We start from the raw sequence: 26254 nt of genomic DNA on the forward strand, positions 1-26254 counted from the left end.
CATATGGTCTGTGGGCTATGGACTAGGCATGCCTGAACTTTACTTAAAAATTGAATATTGAAAGATACCTAGTATTCTAGGGATAGAGCTTGTTGGTCAGTTAAGTGAGTGTGTTCTATAAACGGAGCCCATTTTAAGTGACTTTATTTTTTTTCTCTAAATCGCTACACAAATAGTTTGCATTTAAAGTAATTAATTCTTTCTTCTTTTGGTTTGTAAGTATTTTATTGAGAATTTTTTGCATCTATTTTCCATCAGAGATACTGGCATAATTTTCTATTCCCCCTTTTATTTAAAATAGATTCATTTCTCATACGATATATCCTGATTATAGTTTCCCCTCTCTCTAATCCTGTGAGTTCCTTACTCCCTCCTCTTCCCTTCAGATACACTTCCTTTTTGTCCTTCATTAGAAAGGAACAGGCTTCTAAGACATAATAATAAAATATAACTAAATAAAATATGATATGATAAAAGAAAAACTATCATATTAAAGTTGGACATAGCAACCCAACAGGATGTAAAGTGTCCCAAGAGCAGGCACAAGAGTCAGGGACCTACTCATTCTTAAGTCAGGAGTCCCATAAAAATACTAAGCTGGAAATTATATACACAGAGGACCTGGTGCAGACCCATGTAGACCCCGTGCTTGTTGCTTCAGTCTCTGTGACTTCATATGAGCTTTGCTTAGTTGATTCAGAAGGCTTTGTTCTCCTAGTGTCCTCCACCCTCTCTGGCTCTTACAATCATTCTTTCTCATCTTCCATGGGATTCTCTGAGCTCTGAAGGGAGGGATTTGATGGAGACCTCCCATTTAGACTCTCTCTCTCCACATAATGTTGGCTGTGGGTTTCTGCAGCTATGTTCCCATTTGATGCTAGAGGAAGCCACTCTGATGATGACTGGATAAGGCACTGATCTATGAGTATAGCAGAATATCATAGGGAGTCATTTTATTGACACTTTTGTTTTTGACCAGTAATATTTGTTTTTTTTTTTCCTAGGTCTCTGGATTATCTAGTCTCTGGTTCTTGATCACCCAACAGTGTAAGGTATGGGTTCCATCTCATGTAGTGGGCCTTAAGAAAAATCAGACATTGGTTGGCCACTCCCACAAGTTCTATGCCACCATTGCCCCAGCACATCTTGCAGACAGGACAGACTGTAGGTCAAAGGGTTTGTGGCTGGGTTGGTGTTTGTGTTTTTCTTTTCGTAGGCTGCTTCTTATACCAAAGACACCTGAACTTAGGGGTGAAGGTTCCATTGTAGGCACCACCTTGACCTTCCCATGCAGCTTTGTAAGCAATTTTTGCTTAAATCAATGTATGTCTATTTCTTCTGGCCCACAGAACAGTGAGACAATAGAGTTTTGGTGTTTAAGTCAATCAATTTGTAATATTTGTATGATATTTCTAAAAAAAAATACATTTTCTGTGCTTAATGAATTGGTTGAAACTCAAGTTTTTTTTTCCAGGTGTTGTGCTGTTTGTTCTTACTGTGGCTGTGAAAAAGCACCTATGGAAGTAACTGGTCCAGCAGATGTAAGCAACTGAAACAACTTGTAAGTAGATACGCCCATGGTCTGGGAACAAACATAAAAGCATAAGGAGAAGTCATATTGAAGGACAATCGGTCTGTATGTGCCTCAGTTGATGGTCAAGTGTAGATCATGTAGAGATGGGTACAGCTTGCGTGGAGTCTACCAGGAGGGAAGCTGAGTCCATCTGTACTTTGCCTCTAGTATGGTAATCATATAGGTACTTAACCATCCCCATGAGAGAGATTTTTATAGTAGATATATTGTATTGTATTGTCTCTAAACTATTGGAGAACTGAGAGTAACCCTAGGTTGTTTATACTATAGAAGGATATTTCAAACGATCTATAAATATGAGATTATATCAATAAAAGAATTTTAAAAATGTTTAGCACAAATGAAATATAACTTTAATAGAGATACTCATTCTCAAAGCAACTACTTGGAATCAGACAACAAAGCTGGGTGTATGTTAGGTCTTAGGTCTGGCTGTTGACTACTTATAATGATTCTCAAAAACTCAAGATTTTATGGTATAGCTAAGTGAAAAACCAATTATATTACTGTAGAGCAGCATGTTGTATCAGTCATCTACTAAATGTTTTCAATTGTCTTCTCAGGTAGGTTCTAAGTTGACAAATGTACAAGTCCCAGTACCTGAATATTTCAACAAAGTACCTTTCCTATTAAAATAAATGAAGAAATCAAAATAAAAACTCAATAAGGGGCTACAAAGAAGCCGAAATTCCTATTGTGAAGTGATTAGTGGATCAAAATATCAGAAATTGCTCCTTAATGGGCATCATTTTTTCACAAAACTGTGCTGGAAAAGAGGAGATTTGTTTTATTATGGTAGATTGTATAGATTATGCTCTGCTCTAACTGTATAACTTGTAAGATATAAGTCCATGGGGAGCTGGGTTCATAGACAGTATTTGAGAACCAGCCAGTATTATCTCAACTTGTCCCATGATAGGAAAGGATGTAAAAAAAAGATAAAAAATGATGTAGTTGTGTTTGCAAAGCTGTCATGTGAATGATGGTATTTTTTTTTAATAACGATAACCCTGGATTTTACTAAAATGGAGCCTTTAAGTATTTTTACTATCTTTCTGCCACTTTGGATACTGGAAGATTTCCCAATGCAATGGTGTTCTTCTAGGAAGAGACTGAATTCCACACACACATTTACCTCTTTGGGGCCTAGTGAATCGTCTTGAGAGTAGCAGTTGAGCGGTAGTCAGTAAGGTTTTTGGAATCATCATGATTCTATAGTATCTGGAAACTTTTAAGTGGGTGTATTCTTTGTGGATGACTAAAGGAATGTAAGCATGTGTCGATGTAAACTTGTATCTATAAGACCTGGACCTGTTGTATGGGAAAACTTGGTTCTTTCTAGACCCTGATAGAGTCAACTGGAATTGAACCAGCTTGGAGACAGAAACAAGTCTAACAGCTGTTTGACTTCCTGTGTTCAGCCAGCTGTGAAGCTTCTAATTTACCTGGCAGTGCATGTTGAATAAATAGGAAACTTTTGTCCAAAATTTTTGTCTCTGAGTTAAAATTCCCAGAGAAATAGTTAGCTTTCCAGGAATTCTCTCCAAGTTGTAATAAACCACCTGCCTTCTGTAAGCATAACCCACAGAAGTAGAATATGGGCCAGCATTACTATTCACATTTAACTTAATCACACTAGCCTTGTCTCAAAACCCCTTACATAGTGAAATTGTTCACTCAGTACTTACTTGTTAAGATGTTAGCATTAGAATTACTTATTTTTGGAAGAGATCTAATAAACTCATTTGGGTTTGATTGGAAATAAAAATTCCCTAAGTCCATTCACAACCATTTTATTACAGTTGGGATTGCTAGTACACACCTGTTATCCCAGTACTTTGGAGGCAGAAGCAGTATGAACAGCATTTCAAGACCAGCCTCAGCCATATAACTAGTTAGATGTCAGCTGGGGCTACATGAGGCCCCGTCTCAAAAAAACAAAAATAAATCAACTCATATAGAAAATAATTAGAGGGATTGTATGTGGTTGAATATCTATACTGATGACTGGTTTTAAAGGAATCCAAATTTTATATAACAGGGTTTTAATATCCTAACCAAAATTGACACTTTCATATCTGCCTTATAATTTGTCAGAATGATCTGACATCATCTGCAGCAGGATGTTCTGATTATCAGGCTTCTGCAGCACACATGTTTCCTATTACTACTACTTCTGAGTTTCCAGCTATTGGTTTAAGAATGTTGCTGCTATCTTCTCATTTTTTCATTTACTTATAGAGGTGGGTGACCCAGGGTCAGCAAGTTTGAAATGCCACAGTTCAGAACTGCACTGACACATATTGCCCACAATGGTAGATCACAAAAGTGGTCACTCTCTCCCATCCCCACAAGACAGACAATAGAGTCTTTCCCCTTGCAATTCCATGTGGAGAACTCTGTGATATTTCATGAATCTGAGCCCAAATGCACTCTTTGGTAGCAACATTTGTTCTCACCAGCACTGATTGATATTTCTCTTCGGCTTTTATGGTGCAGCAGATATATTTTTATGTGCTGTCTTTAGTGTACAAAACATTGACTATACTTTCCTGTTCGTGTTTTTCCTTTTCACTTTTAAGACCCCCCCCCATCTTTCAAGTGGTAGGAAATAAAAATATAGTAAGTTCTGGAAACTTAGTTACTTAAGATTTAAATGAATTTAATTAAGAATAACTTACCTCCTCTCTTCTCAATATAACAATTAAATTCCATGTTTTACATAGCATTATAGTTTTGGTATACTTCTTTTGGTGATTGGAGGTGATTTGGGAATGATGAGAAGTGGAGGTTTTGGTAGTAGATGTCAGCAATCTTGGAAGCTACATTGGTATATGTCCTACTTAGCTTCAGCTCTCAACTTGACACAGTACAAAGTATCTGAAGATGTCTAAATTGGGGGATTTCCCAAATCATATTGGCCTATGGCCATGTCTGTGAGAGACTGTCTTTTTTTTCCCTTTGATAATTTGGTAGGAGGGCCAAGCCTGCACATGGCACTATCCCTGAGCATATGGTCTTGGGATGTATAAGAAAGCTTTGTGAACATGAGCCAGAGGAGCCAGCCAGGGAGTAGCATGCCTTTGTGGTCTCCTATTCTTTTCTGCCTCCAGGTTCTTGAGGTGAGCTCATGCCCTGGCTTTCTTCAGTGATGGACTGTTACTTGGAAGTGAAAGGTGAACTAAACCCTTTCCTTTGCAAGTTGCTTTAGGTCATAGTGTTTAATCACAGCAACAGACAGCAAACCAGAGTGGTATCTACCAAGGTGGATTGTACTATATTTCTCCTTGGAACCAGACAAGGTATCTCTGTTCCCATTATCCCTGTGGGTCTCATTAGTGCTGCCTTAATATATGTCTGGCTTTTCCCCAGATGTGCAGTGGTAGAAGGGAGCAGCTGCAAGACTACTTTCAGGCCTTTTGCTTTTTATGAAATAGTGGCTTAGGAAGTAAGGGAAGCTCTGTGGACCACCTCCCTTCTCTTCGTAGTTAGCAAAATCTTGACTGTCAATTTTCTTATCCTCTGCATAGATTAAATGACTACTTCTGTGATGAAAAAAACCCTTTCAGGGTAATGGTGGTCTCAAACCATGATGGCACGTTTTCTGGAGGAAGTACAGGATAAATACACATCACTTAATGCTGAAAATAAAATCCGTCCTACATAGGTTACACAAGCAAACTTAACCGCTATGGGGAAAGTTTTGGTTACCAGAAATAAAAGTTAGTACAATGGGATACATATGACTATATAGTGGATCTCATGTGGGTCTGGAATTAAAGGGAAATGTTAAATGTATATAGGTAATGGGGGGCATGGTTTAGCACTGCACAGGGATGAAAAGCAGTTAATGTGCAGATTTTGATGGTTTTCATTACTTGTAGGTATAAGACAAAGAGACAAATATGTGTGTTCAATATTATACCTACTAAGCACATGCTGGTTTACATGCAAAAGTACACACATACATATATATGTATACACACGTGCTCTTTGATACTGTAAATTGTTACTTTGTCCTTATATTTTGTAGCTGCTTACTGTTGGTCTACATGGGAAGTAGTACTTTTTTATGTGTGTACAATAAAATGACCACTTACTCAACTTCCATTTTCATTTCATAAAATTTAATGTGTATACATGTGCACAAATGCATCTGTACATCACATTAAGCATGTAGAGGTTAGAGAATAACTTTCTTTAAAACTATTTATTTAATTGATCACAGTACTACATGCCTTTAATCCTAGCAATTGGGAACCAGAGGAAGATAGATCTCTGTGAGTTCAAGGCCAGCCTGGTCTACATAGGGAGTTCCAGGACAGCCAGTGCCAAATAGAAAGACCCTGTCTGAAAAATAGTTTTACTTATTTTTATTTTACATATATGGATGTTTTGTCTGCATGTATGTATGTGCACCAGATGCATACCAGTACTAGAGTACTGTAACTAGAGTCACAGTAACTAGAGTTATAGATGGTTATTAGCCATAATGTGGATATTGGAAATTGAACCTGGGTCTTCTACAAGAGCAGCAAGAGCTTTCCACCACTGAATCATCTTTTCAGTGTCTCAACTTTACTTTTATGATATAGTTTCTCAGTAGACAATTCTGCAAATAATTGTAATTTTGAAAAAAATTTTCCTAATTTATCAAAACTCCCTTTGTTGTTGTTGTTTCTTTTTTTGATAGAAAATAAGGTACTTATACTTAACATTGGCATGGTATTTATGTACAAATATAGCTTTTTTCTGGATGATCATACTGCACAATTCTTGAACTCTTAGAATTGTTTTGGAGTGTCTTCCTTATAAAATCAATGCTTAGTTTAATATGGGGCTAGTTTAGACCTGACTTGGTAACTACTTGCAGTAATTGTTACTGAGTCAGTTAATTAATCAGTTAATAATTTTTAGGGTACATTGTAAGAGCATGTATTTGTATTAATTTATTAGGGCACATTGTACATAAAAGTATGTATTTTTTGTTTGTTTTGAGACAGGGTTTCTCTGGTGTCTGTCCTGGATCTCGCTCTGTAGCCCTGGCTGGCCTCGAACTCACAGAGATCTGCCTGCCTCTGCCTCCCGAGTGCTGGAATTAAAGGTGTGTGCCAACACCTCCTGGGCAGTATATATTTTTATGTGTAGTACTTTTGCAAAGCTTGAGAACTGGATATGGAGCTTGTTCATGAAGTGTGTGTGTGTACATGTATATGTAGGAGTGTACACTTGTGTGATATAGAGGTCAGTGCTAGCATGTTTGCCTCAATCACGTTTCACCTTATTTTTGAGGGAGGGTTTCTTTACTGAATCTATAGATCACTATTTGGGCTAAGCTAAATGGCCAGAAAGCCCAAAGAATTTGCCTTTCTTGGTCTTCTTGGACTGGAGTTCCAGATGTTTAAGGGTACATCTGGCTTTTTATGTGGGTGCCGGGGATTCTAACTTGGGTCCTCATGTTGCATAGCAAGCACTTTATCTGTTGAGTCATATCCTCAGCCCATGTTTATTAATTTTTGTTTGTTGAATATTGGACACTTGGCCCTTTGTCCTTAATCTTTGTGTGTACTAATATTTGCATTTTTTCTCTTAAAGTGATTGATTTTCTTCCACGTTATAATATGTGCTGTTATCTCACTAGTCTTTGAAACTAAATTAAATAGTAATTTGTGTTTGATCTTTTCATTAACAAAAGTTATTTAGAAGAACATTTGAATTTACCAATGCATAGACGTCTCTATCTTCTGTTTGTAAGTTTCTTGTTTGGCTTTGCTGTAAGTGAATGAGGTCTGCATAATTTCTATTTTGATGACTTTTGGTGACATACTGAAATTTTGTAATCATTCCATGTTGACATGACAAATTCAATTTCAGTTTTGAAGACTGAAAACTGTGTATCATTTATTAAAGCTCTTATCTATTAAAAAATAATAAGTGATGCTCATCAATTTAACAAAAGGCACCTTTTTATTATAAACCCTCCCCATTCTCTAATAATACCTCACTTTGCCTGTTGTATTATGATATAGTCCACAACCTAGAATTCATAAGTTCCAGATTTGATTACCCAAGAGAAATCAGGCACGTTCTGTGGAAAGCATTTCAAAATCTGTTAGCAAGTAGTACTGAAATATAAAGTACTTTGGCCAAATTCCATAGTCTTTTCCTCAGGAAAGGGAGAATGAGATTCAGGTGAGCTGTAACATTTTTCTTCCTAATTGTTATGAAACAACTCCATGTAGGCAAAGAGAAAATGTTTATAATCAGGAAATCAAATCCCAGGTGCTTTCAAACAAAATTGAAAACAGGAATGAATGAAATAAAGGAGAATAAAAAGTAGACATACAATGATGTCATATATGTCTGCTATTTCTAATCTCATCCATCCCCATACTCTCTATCCTCTTGCCACCAAGGTTTACTTTTCATTACTCAAATACATTGTATTTCTTCTATCTTAGCATTTGTCCAATCCCTCCCCTGGAAACATCTTCCAAGTCTTGAGGGATCTAATTCTTTCTTGGAAAGCTTATTATAGTGTACTTATTGAGACTCCATGCTAAATCTAGATTTGTGTATGTTTGAATTCCATCTTTACCATTAATGAACAAGGTGATATTAACTCTCTGAGCCTTAGTTTCACCATGTATTAAATGGGAATAATAACCTTACCTCTTTCAATTCTGAGTATTAAATAAGCCAAACTATGATGATAATAATTATTTCTCATGATCATAATTCATGTCTTAGTTACTTGTTCACTGTCTCATTCATTGTGAAATTTAAATGGTTAAACAATTATTCACCTCTATGAATTGAAAGGTTCTTTCATTTTTCTAAATTGGAAGTGAATTAACCTCACCATTGGCGTGCCCACCAAATAGATTAGATGTTGATGTTCACAGGACTTATACAATACAATTTCATTATTTTGGTAGTTAAAAACATTCTGAAACAAGCTAATAACATTATTGCTAAGTGCTATATCAGCATATCCTTGATTGTATCTATGCATTCATTCAATGGTTTTCTTTGCAAGTGAATGTCAACAGTAATATGCTATTACCTAAAGCTTTATTTTTATTCTTAGTGGCAATGCTCCTTAACAAAAGACATAGCTTATAGCTTATTGCAAGCTTCATTACTCTCGACCCTGCTGATCTTTATAATTTGGATCAACATTTATTGACCAACATGATCCAACAGACTCATTTGAATTCAGTCAATATAATCAACCTGCTGTGAATCTCAATATAGGTCAATAAATTTATATTCGGACATTAATGACTTATTGAAAACTTTATGAAGCAATGCAAGACAGTATCTTGTTAGGTACATTAGTTCTGTCATTCATTTGACTTGCAGGTCTGGCTTTGGTGAGAAGAAGGTTGTAGCAGTGTTTAAGTAAAATTTTAAGAATCAAATTGTATTAATAGATATTTGTAAATAACCTTATAAACCACAGAATGGAAAGAGATCTACAGAATAACACTTTAAAATAACAGGTCTTTCATCAAACACATTTTGGGAGATGTGACAGAGTAAAGACATTTGTGTTCAATTACATTCTTGTGCCGTTTTGCTTGCTCCTAGCACATTTTAATCAGAATTTCAGATTTTGTTCCTCCTAAATCGGCCTCATTTATGCATTGTTTATGATTGCGAGTATATATTTTTCTCAGCAGGGCTTTGTGATTTGAATAGTTGCCTGCATTCAATATTAATAAACAGTTGGACTTTATTAGGCCTCTCTACCTTTCTATTCTAGAACACTAGTTTACATACAATGTCAAGATACTAACAGCAAAAGAAATCACAAGAGTTTAGACATTTGTCTGTAATTCTTTTTGTTATCATGATACATTTATGTATTATTTTCTGCAACTCTACATGATCAGAAATAGAATCCAGGATTACTTTGTAGCTTTTCTTCATAGTGGTGGGTTTGGTAGGAAAGGCTGTAAGAGTAACAAAGTGACATTCCTTGGGATTCATGTTTGGATCTAGGAAAGAAAGTAAATTGTACCAACATTGAATTAGAAGTGTAAATAGTGCCACCATTTGAATTTGTAATGTTTCCATTTTAATTTTATTCTTTTTTTCCAGGCAGGGTCTCACCATATAATAGAAGCTATTCTGGAACTTTCTACATAACCTGGGGCAACAATTTCCTTGCCTCAACTTCTTGAGGGCTATAATTTCATCATACCTGTTTTATTTACATTAGACCAATAGTTGTCAATCAGGAATGATTTTACTTCCCTGAGGAATATGTGTCAATATCTTGGACCTTATAATTGACATGACTGGTATGCTAGGATAAGGATTCTCACTGGGACCTAGTGCATAGTAGTGGCCACTAAACTTTCTTCATTGCATAGGGCAGCCTCTACCTAAGAGTTATCTTGTCTTAATAGTCACAATGCCATATTGAAAAACCTTGATTTTGTAGAGGTATCACACCTTTTCCTTTAGCTCTAGTCATCAGAAGACCCCAAAGAATCCATTATTCATTCCCACATCTAGCTCATATTATACAACTCTGTTTCTAAATTGCAATTTACCTATGTCAAATGCACAGTAGTGAATTGCCTTCTCCATATGAGGGAAATTGTTTTCTGCTAACTGATGACCTCAACTTAGCAGTTTCTTTCTCAGCACATCAAAGCTCACAGTGAGACTTGCTGCAGCAAGTGCACTTTTGAATGGCTTTATGACATCTAAAGACCTTCTTTGCTTTCATACTGTGCTGTTCTATTGTTTATAAGCTAGCAGTAAATTATTTATGGAGATTGGACTTACATGTGCTTGCTTTCTCTCTCCTTCTCACTCTCCTCTCTTTCTTTTTGATCTTCATTTTCTCTCTTCCTCTCCCATCCCCTCCGTTTCTTACTTTTCCCTAAAACTATATTTTATCTGGAAGCAAGATTTTAAGTGAAAGCCACCCTCCTCCTGTGTGTGTATGTGTGTGTGTGTGTGTGTGTGTGTGTGTGTGTGTCCTCTTGGTATTTACATGACACATTTATAGCACTAATGTCACCTCCTTTTGATTTTTAAAAACCTGATTTGTAAATAATTATTAACTATCTCACACATACAGCAAATCATATGTTTTGTTTGTCCTTAGAATTCCTGTTTTCATGTAATTTCAAGAAGGTCCTTCCTGAATCAGTTTAGAGTAGCACTGTGAACAAAATGTCATTTTGGATCTAGACCCTTTATGTTTCCATAAATTGCTAACATATAGAATGGACAAATACCACGGACACCAAAGGATGACTATGCATATGCATATAGATGTATGTATATCTATTTGTATGCTGGCCATAAGGACTCCGCTTCAACTACTCAAGTTATAAATGAATGAGTATGGCTGTATTCCAATAAAACTGTATTCATTGACACTGAAAGTTCTGAATATATAATCCTTTAGCATCCACATGATTTTGTTTCCAAGACTCTAATGACTACCAACATCTTCATATGGTGAAGTCCTCTATATAAAATAGCATATCATTTGCATATAACCTATATAATCCTATTTATATTAATTCTTTTCTAGATAACTCAAGAAACAAATCATAATATGGATATTATATAAAATTGTTATTCTAGATTATTTTAAAATATTAATCTAAAAAGTCTGTACATATTTAGTATAGTTGATTTTCTTGAATATTTTATTTTTAAGATTTATTTTTATTTTACATACATGAGTGTTTACCTATATGTTTGTATGTGTACCATGTGTTTGCTGGGTACCTGTGGAGTTCAGAAGAGGGTATCAGAGCTCCTGAAACTAGAGTTACCAAGGGCTGTGAGCTGAAATACAGGCACAGAGAACCAAAACCCAGTCCTATATATGAATATTTAGTGCACTACTCTTATTCACTGAGCCACCTCTGCTGATGCATTTTTCTTGGATATTTTCAATCTGTTGTTGGTTGAATCTGCAGGTTCTTTAGATAAGGAACCCATGCAAACAGGTGGATAATTGTGCATCAGTTGATCTCTAAAGAACTCATCCAGGGTATTGTCTTCATTACTTTCCCTGTTGCTATGATAAAATATCCTGACAAAAGAAATCTAAAAGAAAAACAGTTCATTTTGTCTCACAGTTCAAGGGTACAGATCATCAATGCAGGGAAGTGATGGTAACAGGAGCTCAAGGCAGATGCTCAGTTATACCCACATATGCTCACTTATCCCCAAGAAGCAGAGAACATCAAATGCTTGTGCTTATCTCACTTTCTTCTTTTTATGTAGTATAGGATCCCTCCTCAATTAGCTCAGTCAAAATGGTAGCCCATGCACAGAGGTCCATCTTCCAAGTGATTCTACATCTTATCAAGTTGACAACTGAGATTACCCAGCACATATATACAGCCATTTTTGCCAACATGAATTTCCTTTTAAAAACACATAATTCTAGGTATGGTGGTACACATCTTTAATTCTAACAGTTGGAAGGCAGATAGATTTCTCTGAATTCAAGGCTAGCCTGGTCTAAAAGAGAGTTCCAGGCCAGCCAGGGATATACAGTAAGGCCCTGTCGTGTGTGTGTGTGTGTGTGTGTGTGTGTGTGTGTGTGTGTGTGTGTGTACATGCACACATTATTTCTAGCTGAGTTTTTGATGATACATTTCCAACCAAAATTTTGATTTTTTCTTATTCCTGTCTCTCCATATCCTTATCTGGCAAATTTTTCTTCATTGTCAGGCATTTTTATATTGAATATATAGAGATATCAATACTAATAAAATGCATAGGTCAACCAAAATCTCCATAACTTTCTCAGTAAATGTTTACATTTAGACTAGTAAATTATCTATTGAGACAAAGAAAAGACTGCTGTACATCAGCAAGAATAAGCTTCCTCGAGAATTTCATTGGGACACAGAAAATACATGATGAGAGTTTAGGTTCTAAACAGTTTCTAAGATCTTATTAAAATTAAGAGACAAAAGATAAAGTTTACTTAGAATAAAGTTATTGTTCTCCAGGTTGGTTGAAAATATGGGCAAAAAGAATATTCAAATGTAATATTTTTAAAATGTATTTCTTTGTCTTATAAACACGTCATATCAAGGTCTTGAGGGCTCATAGTTTACAAGTGGTATTAGTTTAAAACACAGCATGACTATATTGTGTTTTTGCTATAGAGAAGCTGGAAAACACGTTAGCTCACCTGGAATGTCAGATACTATAACACTCTTTTGGGTGATTGTATTTTATTGGTTGGATTAATTAGTTGATGAGAAAGTAGCATTAGCAGGTAAATATTTTAGAAAAAAATCAATCTCAATGGATATGGCATTTTCAGAGTTGTACATACATTCATTATACATTATATGTCTTGTCATTATACATTCATATGTCTATGTATGATATGAATTTGGTTTATATATGATTGGAAGGCAGATGAAATAAGGAAAACTAGCACAGTAATAACAAAAACTTCAGTTAAATATTTTAAATGTATTGAACAACATTAAGTTGTTGGCATATCCTGGATTATGACTTGTTTTATTTCTCAAAAATGTCCCTGTTGTGTAATTTAGTCTTGCTGTGGCTGAATAGTACCCCATTCTGTGTATTTATCCATTTGTCCCCTGATAGACACTTAGGTGGTTTCCATATCTTGGCTATTATGAATTGTACTACAGTAGACATGGGAGTGCAGAAGGATTTACAATACAGTAACTTCATTTCTTTTGTTTATATACTCAGAATACTGATTGCTATGTCATCTGGTAGTTGTGATTTTCAATTTCTTTAGGAACTACTATAATGTTCACTGCAGTGACTGTACCAATATGCATTCTTAATAACAATATGCTGAGGTTTCATTTTCTATATATTGCCAACATTTCTTACTAGACTAAAAGCTTTAAATGAATACAGGTAGATTTTAAAATAGTGGTTGCCAAGGGTAGAGGTGTTGAGGATGAAATGACAATATGTATGCCAGAAGACACCACATGAGTTAATGAAATTATACTGATTTGAGGATTCCATCTAAATGAGTAGATTTTATCTATCCCTGCCAGAAATAAAGTTGGTATCTGTTTTACTATATATTATTTCATGGCATCATGTTGTATACTTACAGTAATACACACTGGAGTTTAGTTTTTTGAAATGTTCCTTAGATGAAAATGTTTGTGGATATCTCTGGAGGTTTGAATTAGAATGCCCCCCAGAGACTCATATGTTTGAAAACATGGTCCCTAGTTGTTGTTGTTGTTTTAACTGCTTGGGAAAGATTAGGAAGTGTGGCCTTGTTGGTGGAGTTGTGCCACTGTGAGAGGACTTTGAGGTTTCAAAAGACTCATGCTGGTCCTGTTGTGCTCTCTGCCTCCTGCTGTAGTTGAGATGTGAGCTCTCAGCTGTTGCTGCCACCATGCCTTTGCTCTGCCATCATGGACTTTAACCCTACGGAACCATAAGATGAATTCAGTGCTTTCTTTTCCAATTGCCATGGTCATGTTGTTCTATCACAGCAATAGAAAAGTAAATAATATAGCACCTGAAAGAACATAAATGAACCCTGTGTTTGAACTTATTAAATTGGTACACTTCACATTTCTAAAGGTAGTTTGGTTTCATCATACCTTTATTTTTTACCTCACACAGAAAAGGTATCTTTAGTTTCTTAACTGTTATTTGTGATCATTTTATGAAATCCATTTCATATTTAAATGATTGTCATTATTTGGATTCTATTCAACATAAGCTTGTAATATACTTCTTAATAAATTGTGATTTCTTACATCTTTTTAAGTACTTGTACAGTCTTCCTGTATTAGGAACATAGCAACTTATAAATTGTTGGTCAGTTGATTTTGAGGAATTTATCCTTTAAAAGGCCTAGATGGAAAAATTATATTTAAGATTTCTGACAGTAGCTGCTACTGAGAGTTCAGTTAGTTCTATTTGAACCAGTGATTCTTTGCTTATTTTAAATCTTACACCACTTTTTCCTATGACAATCTAATTAAAGTTGATTCTTTTCAATGAAAAAAATACACTCATAAAAACTTCCAAAAAATTTAGTGGGTTCAAGTACCCATTTGTGTCCATTTTAATTTCAAAGATACAGTCCTAGAACACAGACAAGACATAATTTCCCCACATCAAAATAATACTATCTGGCTTCTTATCCTCCTTTTAAAAAAAGAGATAAATCTCAAATTGTTAGTAATAGGTAAAAAATACTTCCATGTTAAGTGTTGAATTTATTATCTTTAAAAATTATTTTTTGATTTTATTAGTGTATATTCATTTATATATTATGTATAATATGTATTGTTAGTTTTCATAAGGATAGTATCTTTCAAAATACACCAAATACTTTGACCATATTTACCTCACATATCCTTTCTTTCTTTATCCTTTTTCTACCTTTCCCCTACATTGTAATGTCTCTCCTTTTTCCAGTTTCCTTTCTGTTTTCATGCCTGTGTGTGTGTGTGTGTGTGTGTGTGTGTGTGTGTGTGTGTGTGTGTGTGTGGTTTTATGTCTTAACATAAAATCCAGAATCTGCATGTGGGAGAAAATATGTAATTTTGTCTTTGTGAACCTGCTTTATTTAACTTAATATGGTGATCTCCAGATGTATCTGTTTCACAGTAAATGGTAAAACGTCACTCTTCTTTATGCCTGTATATAATATTACATTGATATATTATGTAATAATAGAGTATACCATATTATGTATTATATGACATTATTTATATGTATATACAGACACCATTTTCTTTATTCCTCTGTTAATGGACATGTAAGTTAATTATATAACTTAGCTACTGTGACTAGTGTTGCAATAAAGTTCTAATTTTAAGTAGGGAATTATGTATTAACTGATTCTGTGGCCTAAAGCCCCCTAAATTTCTGTAATTATGCTCCTAGAAAATATACCAAGTTCTCTCTCACCCTGAGTTTCTAGTCTGTCCTACAACCATTTCAAAATAAAAATGAACTTAACTATTTACTACTATCTCTACTACTAGTGTTTTATGCATCTGAGATGTTTCATTTATGATCTGTCAATTTCAGACTCCACAGGTAATAAACAGCCCTCTTTATCATTGTTATCTATTCCAATGATCATGTTAAGCTATAGATACCATTCATAATCAGATGCCATTGGCTCTTTTCAGAAGCACATGGGTTTATATAATTGAATAGACATGTGTCATGTGTGATTACTTATGCAAATTCTTTCTCTTTCTAAGCCTTCTTCTTGAGAGAGTCTCTCTGTGTTACTAAGGATGGCCTCAAGCTCCCATTACCCCTGCCTCACAGCATCAGGAGTGCTAGGATTACTAGTACCATGATGCCCATTAAGTGGACATTATTGTTAAGAGAATCAAAGGAAGATCTTTCATTCTTCATCTCCTTTTCCTCTTCCTCCTCATCTTTCCTGTGTAGTCCTGGCTGTCTTGGAATCTGCTCTGTAGACTAGGCTAGCTCAAACTTACAGAGATCTGAATGCCTCTACCCCAAGTGCTGGGATTAAAGGCATGAGCCACCACCATCCACCCTTTGCCTTCTTCTTAAGAGATTTTCTAAGCTTAAGACAATGGAGGATCAGAGAGTTAGTTACAAAATATTGTGTTTCCTCTTATATGATAGTGTAGCTAAACTATTACAAAAGCACACTCTGTGGAAAAACAGTGCAAGTTTAGCTGGCTCTATAAAGCAAGTATGAATTCATAAAGATTGGTGGAAATAGAATTAAACATAAGAGAAAGGTTTTAAATGAATCTATTAGGTACTTAACATTTTTTATTGTTTTCATTTGGTCTATTTACATAAGATTACATTTGCTTTGTTTTGTTCTTGTTTGGTTTATTATTATTTTTATTGTAGATATATAGGTAAATAACATAATAATTTTAAAGCATAGTTATTAAAAAAACCTATTTGTCATAGAATTTTTAAAACCTGCTCAAAAGTAGAGAGAATAATGTAATAAAATCCAGTCATGACTTAACAAGATTCTACTACTTAGTATGTTGTTTTTAATATATCCCTCCTATTCTTTAGCTTCTTTAAATTTCAGCCCTTGAGCCATCTCACCCACAAATACCTCAGTACATAACTATTTCATTATTGACTGTTGCATAATAATCTGTCTTAACCTAGAATGCATGATTCTGTGCTTTGTTGTTGGCTGAGCTGTGCGATATGTCTGTATTTCAGTGATGTTATCTGGGTTTCTTCTATCATTTTTAGTCATATACTATTTAATCTGAGGCTGAAGGATGGAAATGACTTCACTCAAATGCCTGTCATTTTCTGATGGCTGTACAAAGAAGCATCTTGAATTTTCTTCACAAGACATTACCCTCCAATAAGCTAAATCTGGCTTTTTCACAGCAAGATGGTCTAAGGGTTCTAAGAAAGACTGAGAGAAGAGGCCTCAAAGTTACAACATCATTTTATTCTGCATTGTAATGATCACAGCAAGTCATACAGGTATCCTAGAACCAGAAGATAAATATAACCTGTCTCTGGATGGAAGGTGGGCCAAGGTCAAGTTACACAGAGACATAAAAGGGGTGGCAGTAGTGGTGGCTGCTATTTTTAGATGTTTTGGTATTTTGTGTCATCTTCCTACCACTAACAGATGTAACAAATTCAGCAATATTTTACTGTTGAAATTAATTTTAACTTCCTTTTCATTTTCTTTTATGTATGTTGCTGAACTACATGCCCAGCCCTTAAAATTAATTCTTTTGAATTTGGACAAAACTGCTGTTTTGAGCTTATGTCATGATAACCATCCAAAGACAGCCAAAGATTGAAGAAAACTTAAGAAGAAACAAATGAGAAAATTTAAGGGCACATATACATATGTTGAGAATGATAGGGGATGAGTCTGAAACAAAACTATCAGAGTTCAGAAGAGCAAAATAATAATGATAACATAAATTTATTTTTGCTCTTGATGCCAAGCTTTATTGAACCATGGTTAAACAGGATACATGGGGTTATATGAATTTTTCTCTGTGTTTGTGTGTGTGGTTTTTTTTTTTTTGAGAATTGTATTGTGTCTCAATGTGTGGTTTATTTTGGAAAAAATCCCACAGGCTGCTGAATAGAATGCATATTCTCTGGTGTTGGGGTGAAATATTCCTTAGGTACTTGTTAGGTTCATTTTGTGTTTGATGTCATTTAATTCTGGTGTTTCTGTTTATATTTCATTCAGATTAGCTGTTTATTGGAAAAAGTGGGGTAATGAAATTACTTACTATCACTGAGTTGAAGTTATTACCTGTGTTGATATGCTGAAGTTTTATGCAATGGGTGTGTCAGAATTTGGTACATACACATTTAGGATTGTAATGTCTTCTCAGTTAATTGTTTCCTTGATCAGAATGAAATGTTATCTCTTTAGATTAATTCTAGTTTGGAGTCTATTTTCTCAGATATTAGGAGAGTGATGCCTGCTTGTTTCCTTGTCCCATTTGCCTGAAATATTTTTTCTATCCTTTCATTCTGAAATGATGAGTTTCTTGTAAACAAACAAAAGCAAAAAAATTTTTTTCTTAATCTATTCAATTCATTTGTGCCTTTAATTGGAGTTTTTTTGTTATTGTTTGGTTTTTTTTTTGAGACAGGGTTTCTCTGTGTAGCTTTGTGCCTGGAACTCACTCTGTAGCCCAGGCTAGCCTTGAACTCACAGAGATCCTCCTGGTTCTGCCTCCCGAGTGCTGGGATTAAAGGAGTTTTGAGGCCAGTAATGCTTCAAATTACTGAAAGGTGTACGTTTGATTTTCATTATTTTTTCTGTTTGTGTTCTTAGTCCTATTTTGAATTTCATTTGTTTTCTTTCTATAGTCTCTTGGCTATTTTTATTCTTCTCTTTGGTCCAAAGTATTGTTTCCAGTATTCTTTTTAGGGATGGTTTTGTGGGCATGAATTAACTTTACCTATTTACATAGTGGAATGTTGTTCTTTATCCTTATTGTTCTGCTGGGTTAAATAATCTGGCATTTGTGGTCTTAGAATTTGGAGTGCATTACTCCAGGCTCTTCTGTTTTTTTATGTTTCCGTTGGGTGAAAAAAAAAAACAGCTTCTGTTGTGTTGGATTTTGCTTTATATGGGACTTCTTTTTCTCTTGCACTTTCGGTGCCTTTTTTATATAATTAGTGTTTTAACTAGAATTTGCTGTGAGGAGGTTCTTTTCTGGTCCTGACTATTTGATGTTCTATGTGCTTCTTGTATCTCTATGGGTATGTCTTTTCTTAGTTTGGGGAAATTTTCTTCTATGATCCTGTTGAAGATCTGGTCTGTGCCATTGGCCTGGAATTCTTCTCCTTGTTTTATCCCTATAATTCATAGAATTGGTCTTTTCATCATGTCTCAAAGTACCTGCACATTCTTTGGAGTTTTTTTTTTTAAACATTAGTCATATTCTCTGATTGATTAATCTAATTCTTCTACTTTATCTTCAATTCCTAATAGTCTATCTTTTACTTGATTCATTCTATTTTAAGGCTTTCTGCTGAGTTTTCTGATTGAGTTACTGAGTTTTTCAACTTCAGCCACTGTTTTCTTTAGTATTTCTATCTTCTTACTGAATACAGTTTTCAAATACTGAATTGTCTTTATCATTTCTCTCAACAACATATTTTTTTGTTTCCTTGGACTACACTCAGTTTATTCATACCTCAAGTTTACTAACTTAGTATCCTCTTTAAATACAAATACTTTGATCATATTTATGATTGTTCTTTTTAAATTCTGTATCCTGGGAGTTATCTAGGTAATTACCACTGGATAAAGTTTCTATAGTTCAAGTGGGTTGGTGGGGGAGAAGAAATTATCTTGGCTTTTCATATTATTTGTGTTTTTGAAATGTGACCTGTGCATGTGGAATTCTTTTATTGGTTGAATGTCTGATATGAGATTCTAGCCTGCCTCTGTTAAGTATTTGTTTTTGCTATTGCTGGAGTTTGGTTGACTTCAAACAGAAGAGTTGGTAGTCATCTGACCTGGCTGGTTCACAGACCAGGAGTCTTGATATAGGACTTCTGGGAGTATGGAAATGGTATGGATTGGTGGGGATCCAAGACATTCACCTGACTGGACAGGTGTACAGGCTTCATGAGCCAAACAGCCTTGGTTTATTTATCTGGTATGGGCTAATAGGTATGGAGCACTAACTTAGGTGGGATGGTGAGCAGGCTGCAGGGCTGAAAGTAGGCATGGGAGTGTAGGGAAGGTGGGGGTAGGTGGTGGTCTGAGCGTTATATTTGGCTCTTTTTGTTTTGTTTTACTTTTAAGCATTAAAATTCTTTAACTTCATGATCTTGATGATTTCCTTTCTTATTTTCTTCTCTAAATGTTTGATCATTTTAAAATTTACATTTGTTTGCGTGGTCCACTTAATTATGTGTAAGGTTTGTGTTATGCACAGAAGTTGTCCAACTGTCCATCAACATTTCTTGAAAAGACCCTTTTCTTCATTGAATTTGAAATTTATCTGCATTTGTGTATACTTAATACTGTGCTTTCTAATTTCTTCAACTGATCTATACACCTATCTTTTCATTATAATTATACTATCTTGATTATAGCAACTTTATAGTAAGTTTTAAACTCAAGAAGTGTGAATTTCTAACTTTCGTGTTTGAATAGTAGCTCATAAATATAATTTAATATCCATTCCATATTTAGTTTTTCCCCAAACATTATAAAAGTTATCTCTATCTAATTGTTTTGTTTGATTAGGATCAAGAGCTGAGGATATTGCTCAGTAGTGGAGCCCTTGTAGCATGCTGAGGCAGGCCCTGGGCTTGATCTGAAGAAAACAAACATGATGTAACAAAGTATATATACTGGATTAGATTGTCTCTTAACTGTATTCTATAAGAATATAATGTGTGTGTGTGTGTGTGTGTGTGTGTGTGTGTGTGTGTGTGTGTGTGTGTGTTCTCTTCCAGCTTACCATGCCATAAAAACTATGTCATTTGGCAATAATATGCCACATCCCCATTTTGGTTAATTTCCTCATTTGTGCTATTACTATTGCAAATGTTACCATTCTGGAGGGAAAGGTATCCTGCCTGTTGTAAGTCAGGCTATACCTACAGCTGTGAAGGGAAGGCATCCTGGGTACCTACAGCTCTAAAGAGCAAGGTTTCCTGACTATTAGGGGTTCAGGGTATAATTATAGCTGTGTTTTGGTAGGGGTTGGTCTCCCTACAGGATGTAACAATCCTGATGCTTTCCAGGAGAGCCATTGCAGCTCAGCTCTGCTCCACTCTGCTAAGGGAGTTTCTCAGCAGAGATGTCCATTGGTTCTCTGCTCTGCTCTGGCAAAAGAAGGTCTTCACCCAAAACTCATTCAAAAGATTTATTGGGAGGAGGAATCCAGGAGGGTGGCTGCCTCTGCCAGGGTGGAAAAAGGCAGCTCCCCAAAAAAGCAGGTAGAGGGGCTTATATATGGCTTCTTAGGGGTGCAGTTAGTTTTTCCAGGAGGAAAATTTTCAGAATAGCAATTGGTGGGATTTCAATCCCTGAGCTTGAACAAGTTCAAGAGACTGGCTGGATTTCGTGCTCAGGGATTGGTTGGTTTTCCTGCTCAGGGATTGTTTTCTTTGGCTCTGGTTTCAGGGACAAAGTGTGTTTCTGTCACTGACTCTGTTTTCAAGGTCAAGGTGTATTTCTTTCACTGGCTCTGTTTTCAGAGTCAGGGTGGTTTTTGTTTGTTTATTTTTTGTTTTTTGTTTTGTTTTTCCACTGGCTCTGGTTTCAGGGTTAGGATATATATATATATATATATATATATATATATATATATATATATATATATATATATATATATATTTGGCTAGCCCTTTGCCCTACAATTATTTTTGTGACATATTCCCATTATGTAGCTCAGGCTGGCATGGAATTTACATGTATCCCATGGTTGGCATGAGTTCATTGCAGTTTTCCTGCTTCAGCCTAAAATCATGCTGTGATTCTAGGTTTGTGTACTTATGGTATCATTTAAGGTATTTTGTATTCTGCAGATGTCTTATAAAGAGGTGATTGAATATTGCTTGAATGCACATCTAAATTTTAGATAGGCTACTTTTCAGATTGCTTTTAAACTAACATGACTGACTGAATACCTAGTTATCCTGATTTAAGTGCTACTGTATTTGACTGGTGACTTCAGAAATTTTGGCTTTAATCCAGTCCCTATAATATTCTCCATTAACCTTTCATCTAGTGGAATTGGCAGAGACTGATGCTGTTTCTCTATATTCATTATTTTCCAAAAATTTTTCCCCTTATTTTTATTTTGTGAGTATGGGTATTTTGCTTACATGTTTGTCTGTGCACGAGCTGCATAAAGTGCCATGGAGGTCTGCATAGAAGCCAGAGGAGGTCCTTGGATTCACCAACTGGAGTTTCAGGCAGCTCTGAGCTACCATAGGACTGGGAATCAAACCCAGGCCCTCCAGCAAAGCACTCAGTGCTCTTACCTGCTTGAATCATGACTCCAGCCCCTAGAGTTATTATGGAATTAATGGTTGTACACTGGTAACATTCTTAGATATGCTTGTCTCTTAATCAACTGGGAAGTTTATATACAGAAAGACTTGCCACTATTAACTCTTTGGTTCTCTTCAAATATGTTTAGCAAGGAGAAAGGAAGGACAAATGTTTATTTTTTTATTTATTCGTGTTCAGAATAACAAGTGTGCCCCTGGTTGTAACCAGTCATTATTGTTATTCTTATTATGAATTTATATGCACCTCATACATTTAAATTTACTGGTCATGATTATTTCTGATGCATAAATTATCTTTCAGTGAATTCTAGGTTCCTTTATCTCATAATTAACCGGTTGGTCTTTAATAGCTTTCTTGCTGTTTGGCATAGCCATTGTTCCAAGAATTCCCTAGAACTTTGAAATAAAAAATAGGATTTAGAAGCCATGTTTTTTGAACCATGGTAAAATACACACATTTCAACTATTACTTGTCATTTTTTAGACATCTAAAGATGTCTAAAACCTTCATGGAAATTTTTATAATTATAGTTTTCTCATAACCAATGGTGAATTGTCAGTATAAGAGACTGGCCCTATAATAGGAATTTATTAACTGTAAGTCCTAAATTCCTGTAGCCATTCATTAGTTTGTCTATGATTGGAAGGGATTGGAACATTCAGGAGGGAACCAATTTACTGAAGGATTTCTTTGAGGCAACAATTCACTACTGTGTAAATACCTGTGACCTGCCAATAGGGCTGAATTATTGTTATGTTTATAAGGAGGGCCAGTTTTAACCATATATCAAGTTTTAGTTTGTCAGGTCACCAATTTCCCTTTCACTACTGTCAAACTTACTTTCCTGTCATATTTGCTTACTCAAAATGGGGGAAAAAGACATGTTCCAGGATTAAATCTGGTGTGTGTATATACAATTTTATTAAACTAGACAATTCTCAGAATGTGTGGATTTTAAATTGACAAATTTTGTATGGAACTAGCTAGACATCTTGATTTCATTACTTTGAATAAAGTTATGTTCTACTTTGCATAAATGCGTTTATTCTATTATTTGCATCTGAAGATGACTTTTGCTCATTAGTGATGCCTGCTGCAATATAAAAAATGCTGTATGATTTAGCAATCTTATGACAATACTCAGACAGGTGCTGTTTATTGCCTCAGTCTGTCCATTTTTCATTTTCAAGAAAAGACAAAGGTTAAAATTGCTTCATTTTGTAATTTAAAAGCCAAATGATAAACTTTCTTGTGATCAATATGTTCTTCCCCTACTTTTCCCTAAGTCTTATTTGTACGGAGTATTCCAATAAACAAAGATGTACATGAGACGGGTCCTAAGTATTTGACTCTCTGTATGTCTATAGTATGCCTATGTTTATAGCTTTCTATTGCTATCTACTTCTATCAAGTTACATGGTTCAACTTGTAAGAACTGGCTGACATTTTAGTATGTTTTCTTTGTCTTTGCTTGCTGGAATTTTATCAGCCAACATCCCAGAATAAGCAATGCTGGTGCTGTATTTTTTGTTATCCTGGGACTTGGGAGACAAGAGGCAGGAGGATCCAGAGTTCAAAATCATCAAAGTACTTGGGAAGTGAGAGGCAGTAGGAACAGGAATTCAAGGTCATGCTTAAATACAAAAATAACTCTCCCCTCCAAAATACAGAGTGATGATAATGAAAAATGTTTAGACATCTGACTTCTGATGTGCATGTATTTGGTATTGATTCAAACCCAAAAAAGTTTTGCCCAAGTATTTGAGCAGTGCAGTTTCTATGCAGTCCTCCAACAGGAACTTGATTACTGGCCTGAGGTTCTTACACTGATGATGACATCACTCTGGTTAGTTTGTAGGAAGAATAGGGCATATCTGTTTATTGTGCTTCGAAGAGTCAGGGGGTCTTTACAAATATTTTGGCTCTACTTGTATTCCATCTGAAATAAAATGGACTGCAGTTAAGGCTTTAAAAACAGCCCCCATTTATGTATCCTTCATACTGCATGACAGTCCATTGTGTAGCTCTGGGGCAAGCCATTCCCCTTGTCTTTGCATTTTATTTATGAATTTTACATGAAATCATTACCATTTTTGTATTCAGTTCTTTTTCAGTAGCGGAAGCAGGAATCTAAACAGGCTGTTACATCTCAAAGACACATTCATTAGGCCTGAATTATGAGTTCAGCAATCCTGAAAATAGGAACTGCTCAGAACCTCCTCACAGCTGTCGCTTTGCTTCTCCCTTACAACTGCCATCGTCCCACACAGAATGACGACGCCATTCCACACCCACCAGATGTTTTTGCCCCCATTTTAGGGCACCAGCCTTGAATACAGAAATCTTGGTTTTCTTCACAATCAAAATAGGCTGTTTTTTAAGAAAGATGGGGGAATGAAAAGAGAAGGTTGTTGACATTAGTGTGGAGCTGCTAGAAAAAATATCTACTGGTTTTAGTCATTCTTCAGAAGGTAGGAAAACCTGAATATGTTGTATAAAGATAAGAGACCTGGCCAACATCTCTAAAAGAAGGGTGACTTATCCCTACAAAATATAACCTGATTTAGTCCAAAAGGGAAGGCCATAAATACCAACACCAATATTGTTTTTAACAAATTAATATACTTATTTTATTATAATAGTAACATATTTAATGTAAAGTCATACAATTTTATGAGAATCTCATCTAATAGAAATATAAGTTATACATCTTTGTGTGTATAATATACTAATCAACTTTCCCAATTCTTTTATGTGAAAAATGTCTTGATGGCAGAAATGGAATGAAAAGAGTTCAGGGTTCCCTAAAAATAAGAAGAGAAGTAAAAGCTGCAAGGAAATTTTAATTGTACATCCATGTTCATTCATATTAACATATCCAATTCATATTTAGGATTCGTCAAGCATTCTGGTAGATGTTGGAGGTAATTATACTAGTTGTGATGAAAGCTGGAATAGGGTATTAAAATGAGCCTTTATAATGTATCCCATGTGTTCTAAGTTGTTATGTAACTTATTTGGTTTAACCCTTTAAATTTTCATGTAAAGGAAGAGTTCATACCCCAACACTACAATGCAGACATTAGATTGGAGATCATTATCTGATTTTTTCCATGACGCAGAGTGAAAAATGGTGGAATAATTGCTTAATATCTGTTTCAATAAAATGATGCTGTATCACTTGTACAAGGTCATGAGTTTCTAAGTACACCAAGAATGAAGGGCATTTAAGGTTCAGCTTCTGGGAATGAAAGAACTTTTCTTGCTTTGGCAATTACTGGGAGTGAAGGAAGGTTAGGGTCTGAAATGAATGAGTGGTAATAGAAAGATAAACCCTTATATATTGGCCTACAACTTAGAAAGTATTTACTTTTAATTTATTGTTTGAGAATTTCATACATGATATAATGTGTGTTGATCAAATCCACTCCATACTACTACCATTATTATTCCTTCTATACCTATGCCTACCACTTTTCTGTCCCAACTTCATGTATTTTTTTAAACTCACTGAGACCATTTAGTGCTCTCAGTATGTGCATGGGTATAAGACCATCTACTAGAGCACAGGTAGCCACCGATGGGTTAATCCCGGAAGAAAACAGACTCATATTTAGCAGTCATGAATTGCCAATAGCTTTTCAACTTGGGGTGGGATTTCTTGAACCCTTCCACCATCCATACTGATATTTTGTCTGCTATGATTTTGTACAGGTCTTGTATATGCAGTCAAGCCACTTAAGCTCATGCATATAATGACCATGTAATGTCCAGAAAACACTATCATAACACTATCATGGAACAATCCTCCACTAACCCTGGCTCTTACAATCTTTCCTCCTTCCTTCCTTCCTTCCTTCCTTCCTTCCTTCCTTCCTTCCTTCCTTCCTTCCTTCCTTCCTTCCTTCCTTCCTTTCTTCCTTTTTGATTTTTTGAGACAGGGTTTCTCTGTGTAGTTTTGGTGCCTGTCCTGGATCTCACTCTGTAGACCAGGCTGGCCTCAAACTCACAGAGATCCACCTGGTTCTGCCTCCTGAGTGCTGGGATTAAAGGTGTGCACCACCACCACCACCACCACTACCACCACCACCACCACCACCACCACCACCACCACCACCACCACCACCACCACCACC

The 26254-nt window shown here is 35.5% G+C and overlaps 1 protein-coding gene across 3 annotated transcripts in view; it reads left to right on the forward strand.

The window, feature by feature from the left end:
* The window catches only part of LOC102911433 (melanoma-associated antigen B18-like), a 545146-nt gene that overhangs the window by 135553 nt on the left and 383339 nt on the right, over positions 1 to 26254 (forward strand). For all 3 annotated transcript variants that reach the window (XM_042269237.2, XM_006990121.4, XM_076561541.1), the window contains exons 2-3: positions 1005 to 1052; positions 1475 to 1561. The gene's annotated coding sequence lies outside the window, so the exon portion shown is untranslated. The remainder of the gene's footprint in view (positions 1 to 1004; positions 1053 to 1474; positions 1562 to 26254) is intronic.

The sequence above is a fragment of the Peromyscus maniculatus genome, chromosome X (genome assembly GCF_049852395.1).
Source record: "Peromyscus maniculatus bairdii isolate BWxNUB_F1_BW_parent chromosome X, HU_Pman_BW_mat_3.1, whole genome shotgun sequence".
Lineage (NCBI taxonomy): Eukaryota > Metazoa > Chordata > Mammalia > Rodentia > Cricetidae > Peromyscus > Peromyscus maniculatus.